At 50.8% G+C, this 19,942-nt stretch overlaps 1 protein-coding gene across 2 annotated transcripts in view; it reads right to left on the bottom strand.

The window, feature by feature from the left end:
* The window catches only part of PKNOX2 (PBX/knotted 1 homeobox 2), a 257,472-nt gene extending 251,358 nt beyond the window's left edge, over positions 1-6,114 (bottom strand). For both annotated transcript variants that reach the window (XM_081239903.1, XM_081239902.1), the window contains exon 1: positions 6,047-6,114. The gene's annotated coding sequence lies outside the window, so the exon portion shown is untranslated. The remainder of the gene's footprint in view (positions 1-6,046) is intronic.
* Between the last annotated feature and the right edge of the window lie 13,828 nt (positions 6,115-19,942).

Here is a 19,942-nt window from a genome sequence, read left to right on the forward strand (position 1 = left end):
TCATTGCTTCAGTTTTAAAATATCCTGCCTGGTTTAGGGTTTCTTATTACACACAGGGATGTGTTTTTAGTGAGATAGGTCTTAGCAGAACCGTCCTTCGTGTAATTAGAAACCCAGGCAGGCAGGGCCTGCAGTGAGCCATCCAAGTCAAACAGCAGATCCCCCTCAAGACAACACGTTGGCAGCAAGCTCTTCCCGAGCTGCCCGAGGGCTTGGTTCTTCCTCACTCCTGGGGGATCAGTACCGAGGAAAAGCCGAGCTCTAGTTGAAGGACTGTGCCTTCCAACTCCCTCCACCCTCATCCTGTGTGTCCCAGCTCTCACCCCTGATCAGACTGGAAATTAAGATGCTGTCCAAGACTGCTGGAGAAGGATATGCGGAGGAAAAAATTACCCCAAGAAGTCCCCCTCAATGTTGAGGGAGAATTAAAGGCCAGCATTCCACTGGAGCCTGTCTCCAGTATCAGGGACAGCTTTAAAAACTCAGGCGCCGGAACGGAAGGAGGCTCCAAGTGCGTATACACTTTTGTATAACTGCCGGGTGTAACTTCTCGGGCTTTCTGGCCCAGCATCTGCTTTGATCTGCCATCATGGAGACTGCTAAGTGAGGTTCAAGCTGCGGCCAGCTCCAGACCAACGCCCATCCCCCCAGCCCTAGCCCGACCAGATGTCACACACCAGTCCAGGCTGTGGCCTCTTCTTCCCAACGACATAAAGAGAAGAGGCCGCATTTCTGACCCGTCAGATTCTGCGTTCATCTGATGCATGAAAGCTAGTCCAGGTAGCACCGCTGGGAATAAGCATGCTGGTTCCCCCAGCTCCAGCTTAATTGCCTCTCCTGGAAAAGTGCAGGTGCATTTTGGAATCACAGCAGGGACTTCAGATTCTAGGATATAAGAAAGGCAGGAGTTTAGCCCCTTCACCCAAGTCTAAGGACTCCTGAGAGTTGTGGGGAAAGGCTCTGGGGCCAGGCAGGGCAAGAAAACACAGTGAAGAAAATGACTTTGCTGCTCAGAAGCCTCCTCTCTCCCATTTCCTTTATTATTGAGAGTGCAGGATTCAGGCAGCAGTCACTCCTCAGAGCCTAATGAGGAATTCATGTGATACATTCCACTTTACAGATGAAGAAACCGAGATCAGGAAGCTAACTGACCCACCGTAGTCATGAAGCCAGAGAGTAACAGGGTATAAAACTGCCAGGTCCCCAAACTCCAGCCTAAACACTACTCAGCATGCTGACCTGCCCGCCTTGATTATCTCCTTCCTCCCTTTCCCACCAGGTATTAGATTTAATTATATTAGCAGATCCCCATCACAACAAGCCTGGCCACGAAGCCTGGACGGAACCCAGCCAGTGCAGCTCCTCCTTCTAAATTCTGCTTCTCAACATAATTCAATCTTCAATAAGTCACGGATCTCATGTGAAGTGTTTTATACAAAGCATGTTGTGTTGGATAGAATCAAGGCTAATGGTGGCTCACGATGGTTTCACTTCCCATGTAACTTCCTCTGTGGCATCATTTTCACCCTCTCCATACTCTGATCTGCATTTTGTTTGATCCAGACACTTTGCTTCACATGCCAGCACCTCAGGCAATTGCATCACACATTTATATATATCTTACAGCATCGCTGTCCTGGTGCCACAGGAAAAAGGAAAACTTATAACAGCATTTCTCACCTTCCGCAAGCTAATTTAGAAAATGTGCTCCAAATTAAATAAATCGGGAACAAAAGTTTGAAATTGGAGATAGAATTTCGGGGGGGGGGCGCTAAATAAATAGCAGGGAAATCTTGCAACATGTTGGAGGCCTATAAATTTTATAGGTTGTTTCTTTAATAAAAACAAATTCAGTTGCTAACAACACAGTATTATTAAGCTACTAACATTTAAAAATCTAATTTGGCCTGCTCTGCTGCTGTTTCTGTTGCACATTGCATTCACCCAGGGTAAGGAAGTCAGGTTGAGGGGTTTGGTGTGGTTTCTAAACCAGGCTAATAGAGAGCCCTTTAAAACGCAGCCTTTTTTGCTTTCTAGGCAAGCCTTGGTCCCTAACGAGTTACAGCCCCAGGTTGGAGATGGACATAGCAGAAAGAAATTTAACACACACTCTGGTGCACCCATAAACCTCAAGGCCAAGGGAGAGGAGGTATGTTTCCAGTTAGGCTAGAACTCCGTGAATTCAGGATTCTCCACTCACAAGACAGTAATTCTCCTTATTTCATCACTAACTTACTTCAAATGTGTTTATACAATTTATTGCTACTGAACTTCCAGGCAACTGGTGTAGAGTTAATGAAACCCAGCTTGGAGAAGCTTTGAGCTTTGAACAACTAACCACAGTTTAAATGGTTATGACATGCGGTCAAAGCCACAGCCCAGCCCCACTGCAGTTTCTGTGTTAGGACCTAGTTAAAAACCTTGTCATCTCACCTTTTGTGCCAAATCAATTGAAAAAGGAAAAAGCCTTCCATGTTTCTTCTCAAGGTTCCCAGCCTTTCTCCCTGACATTTTAACACATCTATCTCACAGAATGCAAGGCAAAGCCCCTCCCCCAGTCCTGAGTAAATATTTTAGTTGCAGTTTGAATGGGCAGCCAGTTGAAAGCCTAAAATCCAGTTTGAGTTTAATTGAACAGGGTCAGGCCTACATAAAGCAATGTGGAGAGGGGGTGTCACGGGGAGTCACCAAGCAACATTTAAAATCAGACTCAGTGAAAGTCCAAAAGGCAATACAGGAATGTATGGATGGCACTGGACTGGAAAAGAAGTGAACTCGTCTTTCCGAATGACTTGGACATGGATTTTTATTAATCCTCGTTGTCATACAGCCTCCACCCGCAAGCTCTGTCCATGTGGGAACTCCAGGACGCTCCCTCTTTTTAAACAGGCCCATTTTGGAAGAGTAAAGGGGAGGTACTGGATTGCCAGTGCTGCACAATAAAAGCCCTTTTTGAAAGCAGCACTTTCATTAACTTAAAGCAATCTATAGACTTAAAAGCAGAGAGCAGTAAACTCCCAGAAAGGATCATAAAACAGCCAGTCTCAAGTTGGGTACACTTCAGTGCAATTTGCACAAGGCATTTTACTGTGAGCGGTGGCCGGGCCCATCTCCCTCTGGTAACCCCCTGCCCCTTATTCTGAGCAGCTTCTCTTTCTCTGGGCTTGCATGCCTTTAGCGCTCACAAAGGGGAGGCGGTGACCGGGGAGTCTCCGTGGGGTCACGGCTCCCTCCCGCCCTCAGGCTCTCGGCGGGAGAGAGAGAGCGCACGAATTCCAAGCCTGCAAAACAACAGCCTCGGAGCTCCGCAGCTGGGCGGTCGCCGCGCCCCGGGCCGCCGCGGCCACTCATGGGTCGCTAGCCTTCTGCGTCCCGGAAGCGCCTTCTGGCTGCCCCCAGAGAAGGGTGCGAGGGCTGCGGAGGGCTGGGAGGGTGGGTTCGCGACTGCAAAGGAGAAACTGCAAATCTACCTCCCGTTCACCACCCCGCCTTCCCCGCCAACACACTCTGCTTCCCTAGCGGCCCGAGGGATAACCTCCCTCACGAGTAGAGACTTCTCTCCCACCGCCGAGCTAGGCCGGAGCCAAGCGGGGTGCAGCTCGAGTGGAAGATCACGAGCCCAAAGACTGGAGACCCTCCCTACCTTGCCCCCAAGTTCCTGAAGCCTCGGGAAGACCAGAATGGCAGGGCGGGCAGGAGGGCTAGGGACTAAGGCTTTGCGCAATATAGCTTGTGTTTGGACACCATCATTTTCTCAGATTTGGGGAGGAGGAGATAGTCTAAATTTGCCTAAAATGCTAAGCTTTCGGTTTCCACTAGTTGGAAAATATTTCAACACGCTGGAGGAGTCCCGGGATTAGTGTGGTAAAGGCAAGGGACCCCGAGTTCGCCCCTTTCCCAGGCAGAACGTCGCACCGGCGGCCCGGCTTGTGGGCTTCCGGGCCGGGCCTGGGAGAAGTGCAGACAGCGCCTGCGGGTCAACAGCTGGCGGCTCCGGTCAGGGCTCCAGAGCCCGCCCTGCCCTCTGCCGCAGCTCGGACTCCCAGGGCCCGGCCTGACGCCTCGCTGCTAGCGCCCCCCGCGCAGGCCGCGGCCCCTGCGAGCCACCGCACCCGCCCGGCCGCGCTGCGCCCGCAGACCCGAAGTGGCTTCCGGAGCCCGCCGAGACGCCAGGGTCGGGTCCTCGGATCCACCCCGAGCCCTGCGAGGCTACCCCGTCGCTTCGCCCAGAACATCCCTTCGATTTGTCCGCTTCCCGGAATCCTTCTATGGCCGGGTCCTGCGCGCCTTAAGTCCTTTCCTCCAGATCCGCTTTTGGGGAGAAGCAGCAGGAATTCGGGACTCGCCTGCCATGGCTCCTATCAACTACTTTCATCGCCTACCTAAACGCTTTTCAACCCACTTAGCGTGGGGAGTCGCGCGCGCGACCCTCCCCAAATTCCAATAGCTTCAACCCCCCCCACCCCACCAAAGCCGTGAACCCCTGGTTAAATCCTAAAAACGCCACCAGTTCCTCCGATTCCAACCTCAGATGTAACCCCGGGGCCCTAACTCCAGACGCACCCCCCCCCCGCCCCTGCTCTGGCCGGGGTATAGATTCGATCCCTAAGCTACTTCGATCCCGCTTCTGAAAACAGCTCGGTTCCTAAAATCCCAAACTCTAGCCTGGCCCTGAAGCCCAGCCCTAATGCACAACAACCACCCACACCCCGCCCCATTCCCAGTCCTAGCCCGGCTCTCCCCACCGCTCCGGAACCTCGGGCTATCCCGCTGAGAGCCCCCGGAAAAGGCAGCACGCTTTGCTCGTTTCTTCCTCAGGATCTGGAGTCGGGAGAGCCCCGCACGCCTAACCCGAAAGAAACGCAAACTTTGCGCGGCAGACTCGGGACCCTGCCCCATCCCCCTCGGCTCTCTGCTTTGGGGCGCTTTCCTTCCCCCCTTCTTACGAACTCATGCCCCCGTTCTAGGGCCAGAAGGGCTCCCTTTTCCCGAACCTCGCCGAGGGCCCCCGCGCCTCCTCACACCTCGCCAAAGACTCCCAACAATCCGCGGAAAGCCAGTAACCCTACAAATTATGGCTCCTCCCGCGGGTAGGGTCTCTGAGCTCGGCCTCTGCGATCCCAGCTTGCCTGGCCCACAGCTTGTGCTCCGCTCTCCCCACGGATCTGCCTGCGAACCCCCACCCTGGCTCCCCAGGCCTGGCGGGACGCGGCCGCGGCTCCCAGACTCCAGGCACCCGGCCGAGTCTGGGGCTGCTCCCGCTTCCAGCCGCTCGAAGGCAGCCCCAAGCTGCTGGCGCAGAGTAAGCGCCGGCGCAGAGTAAGCGCCGGCCCAAAGGGCGCCCGAAGCCGGGAGAAAGAAAGCGAACCTGGAGCCGGCCCGCCGCTCTCAGCCTCGCCCGCGGAGCGCCCAGCCCCGAGCTGCCCGCACCGGGGCTCCGGCCCGCGCGCATGCCCCTACTCGGGTCCCCGGCGCTCCCAGCTCGCAGCTCCCCGCCCGCCCGCTACGGTGTCTTGGGCCCGCGGCGGTCCGAGTCGGCAGCCCCGCTCCTCGCACCCGCGGACAATGCGCGCCCGGCCACCGGCCCGAGCGGGTAGAGGCGGCGGCGGCGGCGGGGCTGCGCGCTGGCCGGGCCCGGGCGCGGGCGGGCCGCGCGGCTCCGGCCGCCTCCGTCCCCGGCCTCGCCGCCACTCGCGCTGCTTCGCTCCGCGCTCTCCCGGCGCTTCCCCAGCTTCTCTGCACGCTCCCGCCGTCCCTCGCTGCTCTCTGCCTCCCTCCTCCCTGCTGCCTCCCTCTCTCTCCTCCCTGCTGCCTCCCTCTCTCCCTCTCTCCTCCTTGCCCTGTCGCAATGAATAATACTCTGGCTTGGGGACTGGAATAAAACACACGCGCTCTGAGGCAGCCGCCCGCAGCAGCAGCAGCAGCAGCCGCCGCAGCCGCAGCAGCAGCAGCAGCAGCCGCCGCCGCCGCCGCCGCCGCCGCCGCCGCCGCCGCGCCGCCGCCGCCTGCAAAAGCGTCTCTGACATGGAAATGAATGACAGCTTACCTGATGCCAATCTTCATCAGACTGACACCGGCGTGACAACACAGCCTATACTTCCCAGCACTGCTCGGGACGTCAGCGGCACAGGGACCCGCCCCCCGGAGCCCCCCCCATCACACACCTCCCCTCTCCTCACTCCTCCTTTCTCCCCCCCCCACCCCCTCCACTCCCGGCCCCGGCCGCTTCCAAGTCGGAGCAGCCGCTGGAGTGTCTCCCTCTGCTGGAGGCTTTTCTAAGACGCCGGGCGCGGGCCTGCTCCAGCGGCCTGGAAGGCAGCAGAGCGCTGGAGAGACAGCGTCAGACTGCGAGGGTGCCTCGGACACAGGAACGCGGCGGACCCCCAAGGAGCTCGGGAACCCTGCCCCCGCCCTCCAGGCCAAGTCCTCCTCGGCAAACACCCGAGGCCGAGTTTCAAGACATCCTGGGCTCAGGGGCTGGAGATGAGGTGAAATTTTCTGTGGACCCCAAGAGAACTCCCCAGAAATTATGAAACTTAAAACTGGCAAGAAATCCTTCTCTCCACCACCACTCCTCCCCCACCCCTACCCCATTCCTGCCTGGCTGGCCTCATTTTTATGATTGCATTTGAATAATTCTCATTACCCTGGCCCCAGAAAAGTTGCTCAGGTGACACTGGTTAGTTATTCCTAGTCTCAAGAGCTTTCTGCTCTGGGCTTCCTGGGGCGTTTGGTTCACTGAGGGGTGACTGCAACGGTGGGGCAGGGGGACAGATAAAAAGGTGCGGCGGCTTTGTCAGTAAATCACCTCTTTGCAAATGCCGGGCAGGCCTGTTTGAAGCCACTGCTATTTTTATTCTAAAAAGTCGCAGAGGTCTGGGGGTCGGGTAGTGTAATATAAAGAGGGAGGCCGGCTGGGCGGTTTCAGCCTGGCCCTGCCGGGGTGATTTCCGGGGCGGGGGGGGGAGATTCACCTAAGTGCCTTCTAGGAGGAAGACCAACGCAAGCATGTGTGGTCAGACATGTGCCTTCTTTCATTCCACAAAGATTACGGTCCTACTAAGTGAGTGCCAGGTGGAGACACCCAGCCACCTACAGATGCAGGCTTGCTTGCTTCCACAGCTTAGCACATGGCCCTCTGCATAAATGGACAAGAGAACCCCTTCTTCCCCCATGAAATTTGCTTCTTGCTCCCTGTAGGGGAGCCATTTCAGCCACAGTCAGGCATCGATTGATCCGCTGACCCCAGACCAGGCAGGGGGCCTAGACAAAGACACTGATGTAAGCAAGGAAAGCAGAAAGTGAAATCCAAGCAGGCCAGGTTTTGGGTAAAGAATCTGACCCAAGAAGTTGAAGGCTGCCCCTTCGCTCTTTCCAGGCCTCTGGGTCATTCCTTGTCTGCCTTCTCACGGGCAAGGATGAGAACTATTAGCTGTGGCTCAGAGGAGACAGCTGAGACCTTTTTTGAATCACATCCCAGATACAGCAAATACTGTTTGTCCAGATCCTCCCAGTCCCCCCCAGATTCAACTTCCAAAGTTGCCTGTGGAAGAAACTTCACTGGAGCCCCCATCGTAGACGGAGTTCAATCCTCTCACCTTCACACAGAACCTCCGAAGACTTCACTATGTGTATTCATGTCACCCCAGCCTCTGATCTGTGGTCAGAAACTCTGGCTGCTGACAGCATAATCGCTATTATATATTATACGTTGTATAATAATATAATAATGAATGCACTTGCCCTTTTTATGTAGTACAGAAGCAGCCAGATTCTCCCAACCCAGAGGCTGGAGGTCAGGCTGCCATAAACTCTCAGAGGGAAACCCTCTTCAGATACAGGAGGGGGAGGGGAGATCCATTTGCCCTGGCCCAGGACGCCTGGAGAGAGGGTTTTCTCTCTTTCCCAGGACTCCTAGTGAGTTGCTGTAGCTTGGAGTCAGAGGGGAGAATCAGGCTGAATGTAAATACTTAACCCCATCAGAGAGGTGTCAGTGAGCCGTAAATAGTACTGCAGGCAACAGCCATGCATCACTGATTCACATTTGTCACACCCCACATTTTCTGAAATCTAGTTCGGTGCCCATCTCTTTCTTGGTACAGGAGATCCATTGCCATGAGCTATTAATTTCTGGAGTCTTCTTATATACTGTGATTTCTACTAATACCCTATTGAGGCTTAAAAATGCACATTGTAATGTTAAATAAATATATCTTGCTTTGACTATTTTTGTAATTTTCAAAAGCTTAAAAAAATGATTACCTCAGGCTTCCCTGGTGGCACAGTGGTTAAGAATCCGCCTGCCAATGCAGGGGGCGCAGGTTCGAGCCCTGGTCTGGGAAGATCTCACATGCCGCGGAGCAACTAAGCCCGTGTGCCATAACAACTGAGCCTGTGCTCTAGACCCCGCAAGCCACAACTACTGAGCCCGCATGCCACAACTACTGAATCCCACGCCTAGAGCCCGTGCTCCACAACAAGAGAAGCCACCACAATGGGAAGCCTGTGCACTGCAACGAAGACCCAATGCAGCCAAAAATAAATAAATAAAATAAATAAATTTTTTAAAAAATGATTATCTAAATGTAACCGTTCTTCTTATAATCATTCAAAGCAAATATTTCTCCTGCACCCCCTGGAAGCTCAGCTGTGTGCTAGAGATAAGGATAAAGGGCAGAAGCAAAGAAGTTCAAGTACCAGTTCCTGTCCTCTAGGAGCTTCCATTCTTGTTGAAGAAGGCAAAGCACCAATACATAAAACATTAAATAATAATAATACAAGAATCCAACAGAAGACATGGCTAGTAAATAATTAATGAAAAAGTGAATCGACAATATGTCAAATTCCATGAGTTCCATATCTAAATGTTGGCTTTGTCGGTGAGTAGAGAAGGGATAGAGTGGAAATTAAGTCTGTAGAATTCACTTCAGATATTCTCCCATCTCTCCCCCATCATCCTCTGAGAATGAAGAAGAGGATGGAGAGGGGCACACATGTCATGTAAGTCACCAACCCATCAACATTAGAACCAAACAGGAGTTCCTACCAATCTTAGCCATCTCTCTTATATGTTGGCTTTCGTAAGGCGTGGTACTGGGCCATGTTCTCACTCTATCTGCACTTGATTTGTCTTTAGTATAAGCAGTTAACAGAAGCCCAGGTTGTCCCCCTCTGAGCCCTAGACATATATAATCAATGGCCTAACTGAATCCTGTCTGTATCACCCTATGAATACAAATTTAAGACTTGTGTGTATTAGTCTGCTTGGCCTGCCATAACAAAATACCACAAACTAGGTGGCCTAAACAACAGACATTAATTTTCTCACAGTTCTGGAGGCTGGAAGTCCAAGATCAAGGTGCCAAGTGGAATTAGTTCCTGGTGAGACCTCTTTTCCTGGCTTGCAGATGGCACCTTCTTGCTGTGTCCTTACATGGCCTTTTCCTTTGTGTGCACCAGAGAGAGACAATGATCTCTGGTGTCTCTTCCTCTTCATATAAGGGCACCAATCCTATTGGATTAGGGGTCCACCCTTATGACCTCATTTAACTTTAATTACCTTAAAGCTTATCTTCAAATATGGTCACAGTGCAACTTCAACACGTGGGTCTAGGAGAGACACAATTCAGTCCATAACACTGTCCACATGCTTGTTTCCTTTATTCTCAACTTTTCATTATTATTATTATTATTTATTATTATTATTTTTTTGCAGTACGCAGGCCTCTCACTGTTGTGGCCTCTCCCGTTGCGGAGCACAGGCTCCGGATGCGCAGGCTCAGCGGCCATGGCTCACGGGCCTAGCCGCTCCGTGGTACGTGGGATCTTCCCAGACCAGGGCATGAGCCCATGTCCCCTGCATCAGCAGGCGGACTCTCAACCACTGCGCCACCAGGGAAGCCCTCAACTTAATTATTTTTGATGAATCTTGATAGATTGTGAGTTCTTTGAGGATAGGGACAGTATCTTATTTCATCTTAGAATCCTTAGAACTTGGTACAGTACTCAGTCCAGAAAACATATTAAAGAAATACTTGTTGAATTTAATGGAATGGAATTTATCTCTCTATCACCACCCCAGCCCAGTTGAGGGACTTATCACCCATCACCTGGAGTATTTTGATGATTTTCTAACTGGTCTAATGCCTCCAATGTGCCCAATACTTCCTATACACTATCACCAGAATGTTCTTCCTAAAACAAAGATTGTCTCACACCTTGGCTCCCCCTCAAAATCCTCAGTCACTTTCCATTGCTTATAAGATTCAGCCTAAAATGTTTAGTGGGCCTTATAGTAAAAAGGATGGGCTTCAATGCCGCATTCCTCAGCATAGCATTCACACTCCTCCTCCTCCTCCTCCTCGTCTGGCCCTGTCCACCTTTCAGGCTCATCTCCTATATTCCTACCTACACCTCACAACTCCACCTTCAGTGGTTCCAAGTGCTGCCCATGGACTTCCTGCATGACAATTCCCTGGGTAACCTCTCTATAGTTCAGGGTTCCTGGTTCCATCCTCGGAGAAAACTGGTCTAGAGAAGGGCCTGGAAATCTGTATTGTTAAAACTGCTGCATGAAGAGAATGAGAAGACAAGCCACAGACAGAGAGAAAATATTTGCAAAGACATCGGGTAAAGGACTGTTATCCAAAATGTATTTTAAAAACTCTTAAAATTCAACATTAAGAAAATGAACAACCTGATTAGAAAATGGCAAAAGATCTGAACAGACACCTCACTAAAGAAGACATACAGATAGCAAGTAAGCATATGAAAAGGTGTTCAACATCATATGTCACCAGGGAAATGCAAATTAAAGCAAGATACCACTGAATACTTACTAGAATGGCCAAAATCTGGAACACTGAAAACAGCAAATGGGGATGAGGATGTGGAGCAACAGGAACTCTCATTCATTGCTGGAGGGAATGCAAAATGGCGCAGCCACTTTGGAAGACAGTTTGATAATTTCTTACAAAAGTACACATACTCCTACTATATGATCCAGCAATTACACTCCTTGGTGTTTACCCAAATTAGCTGAAAACTTATGTCTGCACAAAAACCTGCACACAGATGTTTACGGCAGCTTTACTCAGAGTTACCAAATCTTGGAAGCAACCAAGATGTCCTTCAGTAGGTGAACAGATAAACTGTGGTACGTCCAGACAATGCAATATTATTCAGCGCTAAAAAGAAATAAGCAATCAAGCCATGAGAAGACATGGAGGAACCTTAAATGCGTATTACTAAATGAAAGAAGCCAACCTGAAAAGGCTACATATGGAATGATTCCAACTATATGACTTTCTGGAAAAGCAAAGCTGTGGAGACAGTAAAAGCATGAGTGGTTGACAGGGCTTAGACGGTGGGGAGGGATATGAATAGGTAGAACACAGAGCATTTTTATAGCAGTGAAATACTTTGTATGATACTCTAATGATGAATACATGCTCATTATACATTTATCCAAACCCACAGAATGTACAACACCAAGAGTGAGCACTGTTGCAAACTGCGGACTCTGGATGATGATGTGGCAATGGAGGTTCCTCAGTTATAACAAATGTTCCACTCTGATGGGAGATGTTGATAATGCGGGCGGCTGTTCATGTGTTGGGGGTGGCAGGGAGTATAGGGGAAATCGCCATACTTTCTGTTCAATTTTGCTGTGAAAAACTGCTCTGAAAAATAAAGTTTATTAATTTTTTTAAAAAGCCACTGTGATGGAGAGGCTTGGACACTTCCGTCCTAGCCACCCCTGGAGCTCATAGATAGCAGAGCACACCACACGCTCCCAACCCTTCCCGCACTTGCTCATGCTGTGCCTTCAGCCTTGACTTTTCCTTCCCTCTTTCCCTACCTTCCAAAGTTCTATCTGCTGTTAAGACTTAACTGAAATATCACCTCTTTTCAAAACGTCCTTGGATTCCCTGGCAGAGAGCACTAGCGTTGGAATCGCAGGGACCTGGCTCAAATCTCCACCCTGTCACAGAGCAGCCCAGTGTCTGGGGAGTTCCTGACGTTCTCCAAGTCTCTGTTTCTGCTCTTGTGAAATGAGGATGATAATCGTATCCAATTCTTGAGCCCATAGGGATTAGGTGAAATCATGAAGGCAAAGCGCTCAGCACAGTCCCTGGCACACGGGAGGCTCTCTAATAAACAGAGACATTAGATTTAATGGACCTTTCCCAGGGTTTCCACAGCACCTGCCTGCGTCTTTATTATAAAGCTTACTTAATTGGCCTGAGGATGAGAGATAGCGTTTGCTGAGAATGCTGTGACAGGCTTTGAGCCTGTAAACACAGATAATGGGAACAAGGAAAGGAGGAAGGGGGTGCTTACTCTCTACCTGAGGCCCCTTCCTGACCCTGAAACCAGGTGGGACTGTGGTGCTCTGGGCAGCCAGGGCCAAGTGAGGAAGATCCCATTCCTGATTAAATGCATGAAGCAATGTCCCTCGGAGGCTGGGTTTGGGGACCAGAGCAGTGAAAATTCAGATGCTATAAATCCTCTGAAACGTAGGGCTCCAGGATTGTGCTCTGAGTTGGAAGTAGGGATGTCGAGGCCCCCTGTACGTCTCTGATTCATTTTTTTTGTACCCTGTGAAAGCCTCTCTGGGTATTCCATTCCATTCAACTCCCACCCTCTGAAACATGGGGGCTGCAACCTGTCCTCTGGGCACAGATAGGCAGCTAATTGGGTCATGTCTCTAACCAGCTTCTCTAATATAGGAGCAATATAGTCCCCAAAGCCTTGCAAAAAAAAAAAAAACCCATCATTCTTATGGTGCCAATGTACATTTGGGAAGATTCTTCAAGCACTGTGTCCCGCCCTTGCCTTGTTCTGCCAATCCCCGCCCCTAACACACACACACACACACACACACACACACACGAATATAGAATGTATACGCTCTCAAGGGAGCTTCAGCCTTAGCTCCAGGTGAGAGAGTCTGTGGGAAGCAGGAAAGGAAAGAGAAGAGTTTGGAGTAATTCTTCATTTCTTTCCGGGCTCCAGCAAGGAGTGGGCAGTATCACAGCCAGTCTGAAAGAACTGAGCAAGAGGACTATTGAGAGGGAGGACATCTGGGCTGTAAACTGCTGTGATGATTTCCAAAAACGGCATCCCAAGAATTCGGTCTCAGAAAGTTGAGAGGGAAGATACAAAGCCGTGCTGTCCCACATGGCAGCCACTAGCCACCAGAAGCTACTGAGCACTTGAAATGCAACTGTGCAATTAGGATGTGCTGTAAGTGTAACACCCATAATGGATTTAGAAGACGGTATACAAAAGGGTGTAAACTATTTATTGATAATTATTTTATACGTATGAAATATTGCAATGGTAGTATTCTGGATACATTACATTGAATTAAACAAAATAGGTCATTAAAATATTTCACCTGTTTCTTTTACCTTTTTAATGTGGCTATTAGAAAATTTTAAATTATTATGTGACTTGCATTCAATTTTTATTAAAGCCTCTTTTCTGGGCTTCGTTCTTGCCCTGGTATAAACTGTGTCTAGATGCTGAAACCTTTATCATTGATCAGGTATCACTCAGGCTCACCAGCTCTTCAGTCTACTCTGCTTCCTGCCAACACCACCCAGGACAAGCCGAAGGGTGATGGGGTGGGGGGAGGCCAGCACAGGACATTCAATGCCTCCTCCCTCAGACTGCAGAAGTTGCTAAGATCTCCCCTCCTCTGCCCCCAGGGTTACATGGAGTTTTGAAACATCTACTCTCTCCAAAACAAAGATCTATTCTCCTACCTGTACGGGAGGACCCAGCCCTGAACCTCTCATCCCCCACATCCTTTTCAACCACCTCGTCACCATCACAATTGTCACCTCTGCTTTCACCGTCCTCTCCCTTGGCTCCATCCACATCCTCACCACCCTCATCATCACCACCTCTCACAGATCTGCCCTGCATTCTTCAGCCCATCCAATGGACCATCCCTACCCTGTCTCCAGGGATGACCCTATCCGTGTTTGTTGCCTTTCATGCTGCAGCCGATCTCTAAGCCCTCCTGAGCTGAGGACTGTGCATGGTTGGACACCCGTCTTCATTCTGGTGACTGGGACCTACAGCAGCCTGACTGCAGGGCTCAGAGGACCAAGCAACAGCTCTGGGAAAGGGGGAAGGCCACAGCCCTGGCAGAAGCTGGTCATGTCTCATCACGTTGTAGGGGGAGGGTGAAGAAGAGTGGTCTAGTGAGAGAGCAAGATACCCAACTTACCCAGCACGGGAAGCATGGTTCGCTCAGCAGAGAAGAACAAAAGCAGGCGGAGCCAATAATAATAATAGCCAATATGTATTGATTATTTGTTCAGGGCCAGACTCCATGCAAAGTGCTCAACATGCAATGTCTCATGAGATCCCCTCAGCACTCCCGTGAAGCTCAGGTAAGGAGAGTAACTTGTCACCAGGGGTGGACTCAGGTGGGCTGCCTCTGGAACCCACACTCCAAACCACGGTCCTGCATTGCTTCTTCAGAAGCATACATGTTCACTCCCTCACTCCCTCATTCACTCGCTCATTCATTCTTCTTCAGCATGTGTGCACTGAGAGCCACTAAGAAACGTGCCAGCTCATTGGTTCCCATTCAGCATCCAGGCTGGCCAGGCACATCCTAAGCCCTTGGACTCTAAAGATGAACAAATCACCCTCCCTGAATGCACAACGATCTTGTTCGGGGGCCAAGAGAGAGGTGGAAAGCCTAACTCTGTCTTCAGATCCCTCTCCCATTCTGCAGGCAGAGAAAGGGAGGCCGGGTAGGAGGGGCAAGGAAGGGGTGAGCTTCAAACCTCTCCTGACGAAATGGGGCCAGTACGAGTCAGCTTGGATCCTCCAACCAAACTAGCTTGTCATCCAGCCCCACCCTTCCCTGGAGATTCTGCAGACATACTGTGTCACTGCTTGGCTGCAGGTCCTCTTGACAGACTCAGCTTGGCTTCTTCTGCTTTACACCCCACTGGCAGCTAACATAACATGCAGTGAGAAAGGCCACACTCAAGTCAAAACTCACCCTCTCCAGAAACTCTACGGAATTCGGATACCCATGGCCTGGAACCTTCTGAATTCGTATGCTCACATTTCCACTATAGTAGTATGCACTGAAATGCCACTTTGTACATGTTCTTAAATTTCAAATATGTATGCATTAGCCCCCCAAGCAGATTTTGAACTTTTTAGAAGCAAGGAGTGTTTCTTTTACATTTTATCTTGTTCTTCCCAATCTCGCAGCATTGGGTAGCAACCTCAGCCTGCTTGAATTGCCTAATAAATGCTGATGGCTTGATGTACTGTGTGCAGACATAACTGTGTGTGTGTGTGTGTCTGTCTGTCTGTCTGTCTGGGTAGCATCCTGAATCTGTATGCATAGCAGGGGTGTTTGTGCATCCAAGGATCAGTGTGAGCATATGCACATGTGTGTATATGAATTCTCCAGCTATTACAGTTATGGAAGCTTAGACACACATCAGCACAATCCATCAATTTCCAGACGTTATCTCTCATGACAATTTCCTGCCAAATCTCTGAGTTGCAATTAAGAAAGTAGATAATTTGAAACATTTTCCTCTGCATGTTGAGATGGATTATAATCCCGATTTGATAAAGACTCTTAATGACTCATTAGCCACCCTTGGCTTCTCCTAAGGTCAGCCAACTTCCCAAGCACTGGGAGGCGGCAGCCCTCAGGCCATTACATGTTATTGCTTCAGTGGCACTAAAACAAAAAGACACGACAAAGGGCCTTCCCTGGTGGCGCAGTGGTTAGGAATCCACCTGCAAATGTAGGAGACACAGGATCGATCCCTGGTCTGGGAAGATCCCACATGCTGCGGAGCAACTAAGCCCGTGCGCCACAGCTACTGAGCCCGCGTGCCACAACTACTGAAGCCTGCGCTCCTAGAGCCCGTGCTCCGCAACAAGGGAAGCCACTGCAATGAGAAGCCCACGCACCACAACGAAGAGTGGCCCCCACTCGCCGCAACCAGAGAAAGCCCACGCACAGCAATGAAGACCCAACGCAGCCAAAAATAAATTAAAAAAAAAAAAAAGACACAACAAAGCCACAACCACCCTGCAGCTCTTGAATTCTCTTTTCTTCAGCTCCTAAATTTGGACGTTGACTTTCTTTTCCTGGCTTTGAACAAAGCCTCTAATTTCCTGACAAACAAATGCTCTCCCCAGAGTCTGCCTGCGGCCAGAAGCGGCACACACAGAGCGCTGCAGCCTTCCCTCTGCTTGCGTAGTGGTAGAGGCTGTCACTTCTGCAATCACAATGTTTCCTAGGAAGTGATCCCCAAGACCAGAGGGTGGGGATCTTGAGAGCAATGAAGATTTCAAGTTGTTTACAGGTGATGACCACAGAGCAGCCCCCTCCTGCCTGGGCTGACCAGGGATCAGGAAGTAGAGAAGTCCATGAGAGGGTATGGCTCCACCCACTCCCTTCCCTCCTGGCAGAGAGGCACCCCCTTCCAGCCCCGGGCTTAGATAATTAAATTCCTCATAGAAGCCAAAGCCATGGTTTCCCTTGGGTCACCCACTCTAGAATTTAAGAACCTTGACTCTCAGAAAGTTCTTACTCATGTGTGGACTTGTGTGGACATGTGTGCAGCACACACACACACATACTCATCACAGCTGAACATGTAGGACACACACCCACGCATCCACAGAAGCACAAAGGCAGCACACACACGTGTGCAAGGACTTCTCAGAATGGTCCCTGACCCTGAGATCAGGTAAGGGAGTAAGGAGGAAAGGGAGGCTTAGTCAGTCAGCAAATATGTATCTTTGCTGCATGACTATCATGCGGCAGGCACCGTGCTACAGGATGGTACAAATAGTATGGATAAGCTGGTGGTGGTCCAGCATAGCTGGACCAGGGGCTGCTGCATTCTGAGCTGGAGCAGGTGGGAGTAGCACTGGTGGTCACCGGCAGCCTTCTGAGCTCTAATTCCCTTCCCGTCCCTTCCCCGTGTGTGCTCTCACCCCTCTCCCGCTCTACTCTATCCCTGCTCTCACAGGGTAGGCTTGGGGTGAGATAAAAAGCCTCCACTCCCCCCGCCCCACTCTCGCCCTGCGCCTTCGATCCATGTGACAAATGCTCTCTGGGCAGAACCCCTGCGGCTGTCTTCTCTGCCACCCACCCCTCCTTCCTTCCCAATGAGTCCAGGGAGATCTGAGCAGAGGGGTGATGGATAGCCCTGTCTTACTGTTCCAGACTCCGAATCCACCAGGGCCTGGGAGAGCTGTATAAATCAGAGCCTGGGTTGGGCTCTCACCAGCGCAATGACTCCACAAGAGGAATGGAAGGCGCAGGACCGTAAAACTGTCTACGGGCTAAGTTGTTTCATTGCAAGTCAGGGCCAGGGAGAGAAAATGTTTGGTTCTTGGGAGACAGACTCATTTGGAGAGGATGGATAAGCTGGTGGAGGGAGGTCTGTGTGTCTGGATGCCCAGAGAGAGGGAGGCCGAGAGAGGTGGGTCCCACAGGAGGACCCAGGATGGGTCATCCCTCATCTCTGTGTCCACGCATTCTCACCATCCAAGAGGAGTGGCAGATACTCATGTCCCAAACGTTGATAATGTTTGGAAAACTTAGCCGCTAGTGAGGATGGAAGGTTCTCATCCAGATGGCTGGCAAACCATAACTGTCCTTCCTCTGAGGTAGGAACAGCTCTTGGGGGCGTGGGGCGGAAAGCTCCGCTGGGCATGGCTCTAACCATCACTGTGATCAGGAGTCATTCCGACGTCGTTCACTGAAATGTTTACTGAGCAACCCTGAGTGCCAGGCACTGTGCTCCACGCTGGGGCAAGGCCTGCTCTCAGGGAGCTCGCCGTCAAGTGGAGGGACAGGGAGGGACTCATAAAGCAATGGCACGCACGTCATTATCCTTTATAACAGCACCTGTGACAAATCGCATTTATTGATTTGCTTGCTGTTCTCCCCTCATGAGACTGGAAGCTCCTTAAAAGGAGAAAGGAGGGGGAACCAATACCTGAGGGCCAATTCTATGCTCCTGTTACACACTGTAGTCACTTCTCCTCCACCATCATGCTTCGTGGTGGATTTTATTATCCTCATTTTACAGATGAGAAGACTGAGGCTCAGGGAGGTTAATTCACTTGCCCAAAGCCAAAGCAGCGTGTGGGAGAGCTGGGACTCCGCCCAAGTGGGCATGTCCCCACACCCTGCTCAGGGTCTCCCCATATTGTGCCCTTAGCCCCTGAAGCAGTGCTTAACCCAGAATGCCATTGATTATACCAAGGAGGGAGGCGTTAGGAAGAGTGTGTTAATGCTGGGGGTTGCGGGGGGAGAGGCGGGGGGAAGGGTCAGGGAGGACTTTGCAGAGGAAGAGCTTACGGAACAGTTTTAAAGAACAAATGGAATTAGCCAAAATGACAAGGGAAGAAAAGCCAACACACAAATGACATGGAGACATGAAAGAGTGTTGTGTGTGATGGCCACCTACTCAAAAGCCCCCTGCTTCTCATGAGCTCCCCTCGCCCTCCCATTCCAGGCCTGAGAAATGGGGGCTCAGCAGTGACACACGGGGCTTCTGTACTACGGAGTGGAGTGTTTTTGTTTTGTTGTTATTGTTGGTATATTTCCTGCGACCAGATGATAAGATCCAGGTAGGATCCAGTCTGCATTGCTCACAAGTATAATTCTAACCCCAACGTGGTGCCTGACTCATTTTGGAACGAGTGACAGAGCTGCACCAGGAAAAAGGGGGGTGTTCCCTACATCCCTGCCCTCCCTTGAGGCTGGTATATTTGGGCGAGTCTGGAAGCCCCTCCTGTTTGGGGTCACGAAAAAACATTTTAAGACCAGACAAGCACCAAGGTGGGACCAAAGGAGGTGAGGCCCAGGGGTCTCGAGCGGCTGGCAAAGGCCAGCCCCGGCTCCTCCATCTTCTCTGCTTCCTTCTCCAATTCAGGAGCCAAAACCAGGCTGTGAGCTGAGAGGAAGGGGCCGCAGAGGAGACCGTGAACATGCCCTTAGTCTTTGGCTTATGCTACAGGGACAGCAAGAGTCCTTGCGAGGCAGAAGCCCGAGGAACACCAACATTCAAAGGACAGCACAAAGAAGAGGAGCCAGCAAGGGGAACTGAGGAACTGTGAGACACAGATAGGCAGCCGGTCACCCACCATCTTCTTCGCCATTGTAGAGGCATCACCCCAGGGAAGCCTAATCAGCCTACCCTCTAGAAACTACAGAGGTACTAACCAAGCACAAGAGTGCGAGAAGGAAAACAGAGGATTAGAGAGTTCCACAATTATTTTTTTAAGAGAATGAAGAGGGAAGAGTGGTAACTGGCTCAACAGAGAGAGGAATCACAAGCCAAGGGTCTGTGGGGACGGCCGATCCACCCTGCAGAGCCCTGAAAGGTTCGGCCCTTGGAGGCACTAAGCACCTTAGGGCCAGGGTCGGATGCCTGGCTGGACATGTGGCATTGGTGGAAAGACTGTCTATAGAAGGAGTCCTCACTTTCCCCACACGGCCAGTCAGCCATGCCCTTTATCCTCCAGGAAATAAGAGGTTTTTCCCTTTGGAGAAACTAAATAAGAACAGTATTGGACTTGGGAACACCAAGTATGGTGGAAGGTGAAGGGGATTAAGGAGAGGTGACCTTTAGTCCTTTCCCTGGCCTTGCTAACAACTCTCCCATACCACCGGCCAGTAGATTGGAAGATTCTACTTTGGAGAACTGAACAGCCCCAGCGAGAACTCCAGTTAGTGATATCCCAAGCTCCCTCAATAAAAAGATTCATTTTCCACCCCATCACCCTACTTGAAGCCCCTCAGTCAACAAACTCTGGCACTTACAAAACAATCTTCCAAAATCAACTTTTAGTGCCTCTTTCTTAAATATGAATAAACAGTTGAGATTCATCAGTTATTTAAAGAAAGCCTCAAATGTGA

Source organism: Mesoplodon bidens (assembly GCF_964165515.1).
Source record: "Mesoplodon bidens genome assembly, chromosome: 7".
Taxonomy (NCBI): Eukaryota; Metazoa; Chordata; class Mammalia; order Artiodactyla; family Ziphiidae; genus Mesoplodon; species Mesoplodon bidens.